This window comes from Coptis chinensis, chromosome 3, assembly GCF_015680905.1.
Source record: "Coptis chinensis isolate HL-2020 chromosome 3, ASM1568090v1, whole genome shotgun sequence".
NCBI lineage: Eukaryota > Viridiplantae > Streptophyta > Magnoliopsida > Ranunculales > Ranunculaceae > Coptis > Coptis chinensis.
The window spans coordinates 108,163,388-108,173,678 of NC_141458.1; the positions used below are offsets into that span (position 1 = coordinate 108,163,388).

Consider the following 10,291-nt stretch of genomic DNA (forward strand, 5'->3'; position numbering starts at 1 on the left):
TAGTGAGTTCCGTTGATGCCTCGCGGATTATTTGAATGTTGGCATGAAGATGGATGATAAGGATCAAGCGACATGTTTAATATTCTCTTTACCCGAAAGCTATGATCATCTAATGACTACTTTTATGAACAGAGAAGATGTTGATCTTGATGAAGTTCAAAGTGTGCTTCTTTCTTATGAGTTGATGAAGAAGACACGAATTGAGAATAACATTGATGCAGGACAAGGGCTAGTGGCAAGAGGAAGGTCGTATGAAAAGGCCTTTATAAGCAATGAGAGGTCTAGGTTCAAGTCAAAAAAGCCGCTGAAACATGTGAAGTGCTACAATTGCGAAGAAAATGGACATTACGTAAGTAATTGTCTTCACCCAAAGAAAGGTAACAAGAACAATGGTAAAAAGAAAGGTAAGGCTAAAGTTGAGTCAAGTTTTGCTTCAGGCTCTGAAGGAGATGATATGAGTCTCTGTGTGTCCACACAAGACTATATGGCCGAAAGATGGATTCTTGATACTGGGTGTTCCTACTATATGTGCCCAAATAGAAAGTAGTTTATTTCTTATGAGAGCATTGATGGTGGTTCCGTTTTGATAGGTAATGACGTTGCTTGTAAGATGGTAGGAATTGGAACTATACAGGTCAAGATGCATGATGGTGTAGTGAGGACTTTAACCGATGTGAAGCATATTCTTGAGCTAAAGAAAAACTTTATTTCTCTTGGTACCTTAGATTCCAAAGGCCACAAGTTTGTGGGAGAAGGTGGAGTCCTAAAGATTGTTAGTGGCTCTTTAGTTGTTATGAAGGGTCAAAGACATGGAACCTTGTATACTTTGATGGGTAGTATGGTGACAGGCAATGTAGCAGTGGGTGCATATAGTGATGAGTCTGAGTGCACTAAGATGTGGCATATGCGTCTAGGGCATATGAGTGAAAAAAGGTTTGTTTGAGTTGTGCAAGCAAAGGTTCTTGAAGGACTTGAAAAAGCCAAGCATGGGATTCTGTGAGCACTGTGTCTATGGGAAGCAATGTCGAGCCAAGTTCAGTTCTAGCAAGCACAAAACGGCGGGCATCCTTGATTATGTGTATACAGATGTGTGGGGACCATCTAGAGTGGCTTCAAAAGGAGGTAACCGTTATTATATCTCATTCATTGATGATCATACTCGCTATGTGTGGGTGTATATGATGAAAACTAAAGATAAAGTGTTTGAGATATTTAAGAAATGGAAGACAAAGGTTGAGAATTGCACAGATAGAAAGGTAAAAACTTTACGGTCTGACGACAATGATACCGAGTATATCTATGGGCCTTTCCAAGAGTTTTGTGCGTAACAAGGTATTGCCAGACATTGGACAATTAGGGGCACGCCTCAGCAGAATGGGATGGCAGAGAGGATGAATAGAACATTGTTTGAAAAAGCGAGATGTTTGTTGTCTAATGCTAGTCTAGGCAAAGAGTATTGAGCAAATACAGTGTCCATGGCGAATTACCTGTATAATAGGTCACCAGTTCCAGCTATAAATTGCAAGATGCCTTATGAGGTGTGGTAAGGTACGGTTACCCAGCTGATTATAGTATTTTGCGAGTGTTTGGACCGAATGTTTACTACCATGTGAGGGAAAACAAGCTAGATCCTAGAGCTAAGAAGGCAATATTCTTGGGTTTCGCAAATAGGGTAAAGGGATACAGATTGTGGTGTCTAGAAGACCACAAGTTCTTGGTCAGCAGAGATGTTACCTTTCACTACACCATAACTGTATTTTTGTGACAGAGGCTTTTGAGGTTTTGTGACGACAATTAGGCGTCACTATTCAGTTTTTAGTGTCACAATAAATCAAAAGTTTATTTTATTTTTTTAAGAAAATTTTATAAAAAATTAGTGACCGCATATGGGCGTGAAAGGTATAAAAATTTGAGCTAATAAAAAATTTAAATCAGCGCACGTGTTCTGCACAGGCATCAAACTCGAAAGACGTCGGGTTTCTTCTTGATCTCAACTCTCTGAAAGAGTGAAACCCTTGCCCTAAATATGTTCTTCCTCCCCACTTCTTCATATTCCACCTCCTTCCCCCTAATTTCGACGACGGTGAATTGAAGACGGCAGTTTTGTTTATCCCAACATCTCCATCTTAAACAGAGGTACTCTCTTTTCGATCTTTTAATGTTGTTGGTATTGTTGAAAATACGAGCCTTTCTCGGATGATGAGAGATCCGAGAAGTCGGAGAGGTCTGAGAGATCGGAAAGGTCAGAACAAGGAGTGGGGACTGGGTTTAGAAAGCCACCGCAGCCGCAATTGGTGCATAAAAGTAGTGGGGGGGTCTTGATTTACATTCACCCGATCAAAATTCAAGGTACTGTTTAGTTCAATTGTTAAGAAATGATTTATTAGTTTTTTGTTTAAATTAGTTGGTAGGTAATGGAAGGGTATAGTTATGAGCTTGATTTTAAGTGAATTATTATTATTATTATGTCTGAGAGATAATAGTGTCCCTGATGGGATGATGAGACTATGAGAGCGAAGCAAATGTATTATGGAGAGCAAATGGTTCAAGTTCAGTCTAGAGATAATAGGAATCAGGAGCAAAAAAGGGAAATGAACAATCAGAATTATTGAGTTCAGATGCAGCAACAGCTTCAAGATTCTAGTTATGGTTTAACAAGTAATCAATTGGATCATTATTCTAGTTATGGTTTATTGTTACTGTTACTAATCCTAGGTGTTAATTTTTTTTTTTTTTTTTTTTTTTTTACATTTGTGATGATTTCTAGGGTTTGAAGATCTGGATTGTTGTTAGAAATGGGTGAGAAAGAGTTAGAAAACCAGCTTATGGAAGCTGGAACTAAACTATTGGAACCACCTTCTTCTGTTGAGGAGCTTTTGTCTTTACTTGATGTAAGACTTACATTTGTTTTGTGTTGTTATGTACATGCATCTACTAACTGTGTTTTTACTGATTTGTGGTTTTGGTATTAGTGAAATGACAAAATCGAGCCCAAGTCAATTTATAAGAAGATATAAGCTTGTGTTGTGTTGTATTGATGTTTTGAAAATAAGATGTGAAATGAAAAGATTTCAAATTTTGGTGAAAATTGTATTTAGGCTTTTAGAGTTTTTTTTTTTATTAAGGCGGAATTTAGGGGTTTCGGGTATTGCCCTGCTTAATATCGGTAGAAATGATTAGAAATCAGTTTTTAGGTGGATTTTCTAGAGTCTCAATTACAGGCTGAATACCTGGATTGCAATGTTGTTTTCTTTGTGCTTGTAGGTATTGGGTTAATATGATTTGATATATTGTAAGATGTTGTTGTATGAGTGAAATGTGAAGATTCTAGTTAAGGTTGCAGTCGATGAAGATAAGTTTTGTTTGTCTTGATTTTTATTTTGGGGTTTCTAACATGATTTTGTTTTCTAGGGTTTATAATTTTGGGAGCTGCTGTTGGGTGCCTACCTGCTGCCGCTGGTGCCTGCTTCTGCTGCTGGTGCCGCTGTTGTTGCCATGGACCTGCTGCTGTCTTATTCATTATTTTTCACCCCGGTGCCCGCTTTACCATTTGGTGCCGCTTCTTCTTTGCTTGGTGCCTCCGTGTGCATTGCCATGGCCATGGACTCTTCTTTGTCTTATTCATTATTTTTTTCCATAAAATTTGATTCTTTTCATGTTTTGGTGAAACTAGTGAACGTTTTAGCTGGATTTTGTACTAGGACTTTTGATTTCGCTGAAGGTGGATTTCTCAATTCAGGTTTGTCTTTCTATCAACTTTTGTTACAGATTATGAGAATTAAGAGTATTGAGAGTTATATATGGTTTTGAAATGAGATATAAACCACGACTTGATGCTTGGGAAAAACCACAATATAAATCAGCAATTTTCACATGAGGCCTTGGGTATTTAGGGAAAAGTACTCATGAGCATGGTTTGGGTTTAGGGCAGACAACGGTGTTATTAGAAGTGGGCATGATCGGCTAAAAGTTTGCACATGTTTAGTTGTTGCTTGAATATATTTAGTGACGCCTCATTCTATTCATGTCTTTGAATCTATAGATAAGTATGTAGTTGATCATGTTGTGTAGTATGTTCATACTATGTAAATCTAGATCATTCCTAAAGGTTATCACTTAGAACTTATATAATTTGGTAGTGAGATGGCGAAATGGCATAAATCTGGTATTGAGGTAATAGGCACAAATTGTCTATTGTTATTGGATTGTTTCAAGTTTAGTTGTTTCATTGACGATGCTTAGTGTAGTTGGTGTTTGTGGTTGCCTATGTTTACGGATTCAAGCTTTGGGTTTACTTGATTTTGGTTTGGTTAGATATTGTTCTTCTAATCCTTTATTATTTGGTCAGGATGCTAAAGGAGATAATGTGTATTTAAGCTTTTGGAAGGATAGGTGTTACTGATTGTCAATGTTGCTTCTCAAGGTACTTCATATTCTTATTTATGTTTGTATTAAGAAATTTTTCTCCATGTAGTTGATTGGGTTTGGTCATATTACAAGTGTACAACTTGATTCTACCAATACTTGGATGACATCCGTGAAAGTTATATAATTTAAAATCGAGTTGTGTTTGTAAATTCAGACTTTTGGTGACACACATCTACTAAGGAAGTCCCAACAGATCCAGTGGCTACAACGTGTTGATTGGGTTTGGTCAATTGCACAAGGTATACATTTCTTATTGCAAAATTCAGGTTCAGTTCGGGGTCTACCACTCCAATCTGTAGATTAGTTTGTCATTGAATGTTTACTACTGAAAATGTTTTTATTGTGATGACATCCATGCATCTTTAAGTTCAATATCTAAAACCCCATATTTTGGGCCTTGGGTGAGTTGTGCTTGAAGAGAGAGAGAGAGAAAGGGAGAGAATACGCTCGGCCTCCTCTCTCGCTCTCGGTCTCTCTCTGGAAATTGGGAGGGTTTCCCTCTTTATCTCTCCGGAAATTTGGAGGGGGGGGGGGGCTCATGATGGTCAACCTGTGTATGCAGCTAACTTCTTGACTGCAACAGATCGTCCCAATCACATTAATCTTGTCCGCAGTGTGTCCTTCAGGTTCTGATTATTTTTAAAGCAATTTCTTTTTAGATAGAAAACATGAAATCCTTTTGCTCTTTTTATTATGTATTTTGTGCTTTTTTTACCGTTTTGGTAGGTCATTTCACTCATTTGTTCTAAGTTTCAAAAGCATTAGCGCTTGCATTACTTTCTTTGGGGGTTAGATCATGTGTAGAAATTGGAATTCCCATGCTCATCTTATTCATCGCTTTCTCCCAGGTAGCACTATCTATCTCCATTGATTTGGCTCCTTGATCTTTATCTTATTGGAAGCGCTACTTTTCTCGTGTTTTTTCCCTTCTATTTTTCTATAGGAAACAAACTGTAATTGTAGTCGAGAAGGAAATTGAGAATCTGTTTCATATGTTGTCTTTTTGTGTACGAGATCTAAAACACTTTCGGGCAAAGCACTTGCCGAGATTGGAACGGTTTGCTCTCATAATATCGATCCGCGATTGATATGGGCATATGCTCATCTCTTTGATCGCCGATGGCACATACAAACATCGTCGAAAAGACTCAAATGAATTGCCGAACCGATAAGGCCTATCTCATTTCTTTTTACGCACCTTGGTCGGTATACCTATTGTTGGTTTCGACAAAGTATGTCGTTATCATTTTAGAGCCAATTGTTAACCTTGTGCACTTACAAAATGCGGGGATAAAAATCCCATACCCACTTCAATGGGGTGCACCTACATTTGATCTTGGTCACGCTGCGTTGAATGATGGCTGCTGTTTTTGTTTCCTTAATAGAGGTATCTCATTCTATAGATAGCGTATAGGGGCACAGGGAATGGTTTGGCGTTCGATGTTAACTCGGCATTTGTTTTGGCAATCAATTGAGAGCATATAAGGTCGCTGCGATCGGCTAGTGCTACTCCTCCTGCTCATGTTCTTAGCGTGGTATAGGCTGGCAGGTGAGCAAGTTATACTAAGTGTGGTACATGCGCTTTAGATGGAACTCAAAAAAAAAAAAAAAAAAAAGTGATGGTTCATCTTCACCGTGGGATTGGAATCATATTGGATGGACTATTTGGGGATGTGAACCGGCCGGCTTTTATCGTGGTCTATGTAAGTAGTGCATATATTTCAAGTATTTCCTTGCACTCTTATTTCCTTTACCGTGTTCTAAGTTACTGCCGTTTCATAAATATATGTAAAACGCTACAGAGAGAATGTGGGTCTTCTTGGATCCACTCGAGTTAGGAGTCGAAGGGTGGTTCAAATCTCAGCTGGTTTTATGATATTTTTCTCTATCTTGGGTTAGTGAAAAGCACTACTAAATGATTTTTTCTTATGTAGCTCTGAATAGTGAAGTGAAGATATGGACTTTAGCAAGTAAAGAAGGGTGGTCGCTACCAAGTGGCTTGAATCGTTTTGTGCATATCTCTAGTATGGTCCAAATCCCATGGCCACACGCATTGATTATATTGTAGAATTTTCGCATTTGCGGTGCCTATTTTGATTCTACTTTGGAACAAGTGATTGTTTACCGATGGGGATCATGTGGTTCAGGTTTATTGCGGTCAAACACAAGCTATTCAACGGTATGTGTTGGAGTTGTCTCAATGCTTGCCTCCAACCCTTAAAACCACCAAATTTTAGAGAAATCGGCATACGGTGTTTATTCAAAACTCAATACACCTAGTTGGGGATGGGTTTCGTTACGCAGATTCGGTTACAATAAGTGATGCACTCGAGATGCCCACACCAATAAGCAGGTCTGAGTGCACACCTATACGTAAATACTCGACAAGTTCGGGAGATTCCGAGGTTCTTTCTAGTAAAGATTGTTTACTATTTTTAGAAAGTGATTTGTATTGTACTTTTCGCTTAAAAAATTGAAGTACTTGGTGTTTACAAGTGACTTGATAATTTTGAGTGATGAAATGAATGTTTTATTCTTGAATGGGATTGACGGTGATTGTGTATTTTATGGAATGAACTGTTTTTTAAAAGAGTTGTATTTTGGCTAGTTCATATAGCAACCGGTGGTGGCTAGGGCTAGTTGTATCTTGAATAATAATAATAATAATAATTGGTTGCTATACATCCACCGGTGGATGTTGGATGTATAACAACCAATTATTTTTTTTTTCTAAAATATATTTTGTGACGCCATTTTGACGTCACAAATATTTGTGACGCCATTTTGGCGTCACTAATTTGTGACATCAAAATGGTGTCTGGCGTCACTAATTTGTGTCGTCAAAATGGTGTCACTATATTTGTGACGCTATTTTGACGTTACAAATTAGTGACGCCAAAATGGCGTCACAAAAATAATTGACGCCAAATTGTGTCGCCATATTTGTGACACCAAAATGGTGTCACTAAAATTATTTGTGACGCCATTTTGGCGTCACAAAAAAGCTGTTTTGGTGTAGTGTTTGATGAGATTTTCGTGTTATCTTTAAGTAAGCCGGAAAAAGCTGGGCAGAATGGTGAGTTAATTTATAGAAGTTCAAGCTACTGAGTTTGAGTTGTCTGATGCAGTAGATGACTGGTTGGTTCATGATGAGGTGTCAGATCATGGAACCACACAACAACAGAAAGAAGAGCATGAGCATCTGCAACTTGTAGTGGCTGACCCTAGGCCAAAGAGACAAGTTAAGGAAGTACACAAGTATGGGCACGATAAGCCGGTGAAACATTATAGTCAAGTGGATTTAGTGGCATATGCACTGAATATTGAAGATGATGAGCCAGATAGCTTCAAGGAAGCTGTTAGAGATGCTCATTACAGAGATTGGTTGGTTGCTATGCAGGAAGAGATGAAATCTCTTGATAAAAATCACACATGGGACCTTGTTTTATTGCCAAAGGGTAAAAAGACTATCGGCAGTAAATAGGTGTTCAGAAAGAAGAGGTCCTTCCTGAGTCTAACAATACTGGGTACAAGGTAAGAGTGGTAGCAAAGGGTTTCTTACGGAAGGAAGGAGTTGACTATAATGAGGTATTTTCCCCGGTGGTCAAACATACTTCTATTCGTGCATTATTGAGTTTAGTTGCTTACTTCGACTAGGAGTTAGAGCAACTTGATGTGAAAACTACTTTCTTGCATGGAGACTTGGAAGAAGAGATCTATATGAGACAACCTGAAGGTTTTGTTGTTGCTAAAAAAGAAGATCATGTGTGCAAGTTACATTGGTCATTATATGGTTTAAAGCAATCGCCTAGGCAATGGTACAAGCGCTTTAACACGTTCATGATGTAATATGAGTATACCCGAAGTAAGTATGATTGTTGTGTTTACTTTCGTAGGCTTTGTAGTAATGACTTCATCTATCTCTTGCTTTATGTGGATGACATGCTTATTGCTTCCAAAAGCATGGTGGAGATCGACAAGTTGAAATCTCAACTTAGCTCTGATTTTGAGATGAAGGACTCGGGTGGAGCCAAAAAGATATTGGGCATGGAGATTGACAGAGATAGGAAGAAGCGACGGATAGTTGTATCTCAGAAGAAATACCTTCAGAAAGTAATTTCTTGATTTGGTATGGAGAATACAAAGTCGGTTTCTACTCCTTTAGCTGGGCATTTTAGGCTTTTAGTTAAGTTCTATCCTAGTTCGGTGGAGGAACAAAAGCATATGGCTCATGTTCCTTATGCTAGTACAGTAGGCAGTTTGATGTATACTATGGTGTGCACACGCCTGGACATTTCATAGGTAGTCAGTGTTGTAAGCAGGTATGGCAAATCCTGGCAGGCAGTGAAATGGGTATTGAGGTACTTGAAGGGAACCTTGGATGTGGGATTAGTTTATGGTGGAGGTACTTGTTATATCAGTGGTTATGTGGATTCAGATTATGCAGGTGATCTAAATAGATGACGATCGATTACTGGTTATGTGCTTATGATGCATGGAGCACCGGTTAGTTGGAGGTCTATACTATAGGCTACAGTTTCTCTATCTACTACAGATAGGGCTGGAAATAGAGCGGGTTCGGGTCGGATTTTCACTCAAAACTCTTTACCATATTTGGATCCATCTGGATTCGGGTCGGATTTCGGATATCCATATCCATTAAAAAAACAAAAAAATACACTATTTTAATGATTTTCATATATAAATGTAAAATATAAATTAATTTTTAGGCATCAAAATATAAATCTTGTTAAAATGATTCGGGTTTTCGGATATTTGGGTCGGATTCTAGTCACAAACATAGAAACCATATCCGTTAAAATGGATTCGGATATGGTTGGATTCGGGTTGCATCCCATACCATTTCCAGCCCTAACTACAGAGGGAGAGTATATGGCAGTGAAAGAGGCACTATGGCTTCGAGGTCTTCTAGATGATATGGGTATTGAGTAGAACAATGTTGCTTTGTATTGTGATAGTCAGAGTGTTATTCATTTGGCGAAGAACTAGGTTCATCATGCTCGGACCAAGCATATTAATGTCCGCTATCATTTTGTACGGGATGTCGTTGAGGATGGTGATGTATCACTTGAGAAAGTGGACACCCATGACAATCCTGCTGATATGCTGACGAAGGTTGTCACAGGAATTAAGCTCCAACACTGTTTGGACTTGCTGCAAATCCTACATGTTTAATTAGAGCCCTTTGTGGGCATGGCCCGGCCCTTCGGGGCAAACGGCGAGCTTTTGTATATGTTTTGAAGACTAGCTAGTGCTTCTTGCTGGATGTGTTTGGCTTGGTTTTATGTGTTAAAATCTCACCAAGGTGGAGAATATAGAGAAAAAAGGAGGAAAAAAGGGTGTTTGCATTTTTCTTACTTGGCCAAAATTTAGGTCGAGAGAAAGAAAAACAGTACTGGACTTTTCTTACGAAAAGTTTGTCAGGTGTGCGCGCTCTACTATGCCTGGCTCAAGGCATGCCCGCGCTCCACCGTTTTCACTCAAACTTTGATCTTTTTCGGAAACAGTATAAACATAAGTTTTTTTTTTTTCTACAAACTTAAACTAACCAAAACCAGAAAAAAGGAGAGAGATTGTAAGAGAGAATTCTTAGTGAGTTTAGTGTTCATTCTTTGTGAGTGAATTGAGAGCTCTTATAATATGTTACTTTGGACATCTAGTAAAGCTTGGAAATTGCCGGTGGACATAGGCACATTGCCGAACCATGTTATATCTGTGTATTGTGGTTTGTTTTCTTTTGTATTAGTCTCTTTACTTTATATGCTAGTTAATTGATATTGAGAAGTGTTGGGATAGTACTGTGAGGGTGTTGAAGTCTTGTCTAAAGAGAATGATCAATCCT

The 10,291-nt window shown here is 38.5% G+C and overlaps 2 long non-coding RNA genes across 2 annotated transcripts; both read left to right on the forward strand.

Annotated features, from left to right (window-relative positions):
• The first annotated feature begins 2,159 nt into the window (after positions 1 to 2,159).
• Positions 2,160 to 3,533, forward strand: LOC147512783 (uncharacterized). The gene is made up of 4 exons (XR_015217261.1): positions 2,160 to 2,349; positions 2,475 to 2,658; positions 2,768 to 2,891; positions 3,412 to 3,533. It is a non-coding gene; the product is annotated as an uncharacterized LOC147512783 (long non-coding RNA).
• An 80-nt stretch (positions 3,534 to 3,613) lies between these two features.
• LOC147512784 (uncharacterized) lies at positions 3,614 to 4,780 on the forward strand. Its single transcript, XR_015217262.1, has 3 exons — positions 3,614 to 3,739; positions 4,349 to 4,423; positions 4,583 to 4,780. It is a non-coding gene; the product is annotated as an uncharacterized LOC147512784 (long non-coding RNA).
• The last annotated feature ends 5,511 nt before the right edge of the window (positions 4,781 to 10,291 follow it).